We start from the raw sequence: 2,101 nt of genomic DNA, 5'->3' as shown, positions 1-2,101 counted from the left end.
TATATGTATGTATATATACACGAGGGGGTACTGAGAGGAACCTGGCTTTAAGGGTGTTGCGAAAGGCCTGGCTGGAGACCCAACCTTCCGAGTTCTTTTAGAGGACTCAGAAAACCTGAAGGACCACTGCAATAAGTTTGTGAATCTGAGAGGGGAATATGCTGAATAAAATCATAATTAACTGATCCTGCTGTATTTTCTTTTACCCAAAGCCAGAGACCTGTCAGCACACTCACGTGTGTGTGTGTGTGGAGAGATAGATTGATAGATAGATAGATAGATAGATAGATAGATAGATAGATAGATAGATAGATAGATAGATAGATAGATAGATAGATAGATTGACAGATAGATAGATAGATAGATAGATAGATAGATAGATAGATAGATAGATAAATAGATAGATAGATAGATAGATAGATAGATAGATAGATAGATAGATAGATAGATAGGAGTGGGTGGAGAAACAAGTGCATGCATACCTATCTACATGGAGATAGATATAGGCATATTTAAAGATGGCGACGAGAAATAAAAATGGGAGAGGTTGTAATTGGTGAGAGAATATCTATCCATGTGCCACACTAATAAAAGTCCAGCCTCCTCAACAAACTGCTATTATCTTATTATCGCGGGTGGTTTTTATTAAGACCTTTTGCAGAGTCTATCGTTGATACTCTCGAGTCACACCTACTCATACTTACATAGAAGCTCCCACGCAAATATAAATACACTAATAGCCAACATACTTATAAAGATTCACGCATTTGCACACACACACAAACACACACACACACACACACACACACACACACTTGTCGCATACACTCCTTTACCAAATCGTTTAAACAGATGTAGGTGTTTTGCTTTACGCTGATCAAATTATATTTATCATTATTATAGAAACAGGCGAGCTGATCCCACCTGTTGTTGGTGTGTGACATAATGTGTTTCATTGTTATTCATCTCGTTTGTTACTAGTGTTCGAGTTGTTTCCACGATTGAAATATTTTACAAAAGAAAGCATGGTAAGCCATTTTACACTAACGTCTTAAATTGTCATTGAATATAGGAAATAACCGACAAAGTCTACTCGAATACATACATACATGCACACATACATACATTACATCACTCTTCACTATTTTTATACAGATCTGGGCTTCGTTAACCTCTTCGTCTAATTTGCATCAAAGACGCTGAGAACGCAGATGTATTACTTTATGGTTGATTTTGCATCTGCTTTTAACCTCATGGGGGAAATGAAATATACTTTTATTCTTCCGGACTCATAAAATGTTACCCCACCCTCAGCCTCCTACATTGTAAATTGGTCTTCTGATGTCAACCGTTTATTACCATGTTGGCAAATAAGCAAACACTACTTCAGTTATCTTACGTTGATCATACAATAAAGGCAAAACAACCAGCTAACAAACTAAGTATTGGGTTACTAGCTCACAGGTCATGAGATCAAATCCAGGTCAAGCATTTCATTGCTTATGGACAGAATGCTATTTCACTAAATTACTTCAGTTCACCAAGCTGTCAGGTGAATAAATTGGTACCGAAATCATCTAAGAATGTTACATGAATTGGACGAGGAGCTATACAAAGGTTACATTTATCACTCATCGACTTCCCAGACTGAAAGAAGAACGAATCACTTGTACTCTAATTAAACATAAACTTTAATTAATCAGCATTCTAAAAAGTAGTTGTGACGTCTGGAATGTAGACCATTCGTTAATTAAGAATAGAAACAGGCTTGAGCATAGGCTTCTCTATACATTACCGTTTCTTGTCCAATGGTTCGCTTTTCAAGCTAGAAACGATATTGGCATATTATGGCGTTCAGAATAGCTCCAAAATCAGGCACGGTGTCAGAAAAATAAATGCGAAAATCGAACCCGACCTGACATAAAATGTATGTGCATCAGATGATTAGAATATGAAAATTTGATGCGTTCCTCATAAGGACGCGGAATGCTAAAATAAATATTTCTTTTTGACAAAACACCAAACAACGCTTAATGTTGGCGGAACACAGAAAGATATACATATATATATATACATATATATATATATATATATATATATA

The sequence above is a fragment of the Octopus bimaculoides genome, chromosome 12 (assembly GCF_001194135.2).
Source record: "Octopus bimaculoides isolate UCB-OBI-ISO-001 chromosome 12, ASM119413v2, whole genome shotgun sequence".
Lineage (NCBI taxonomy): Eukaryota > Metazoa > Mollusca > Cephalopoda > Octopoda > Octopodidae > Octopus > Octopus bimaculoides.
This window is presented reverse-complemented; position numbering follows the sequence as displayed.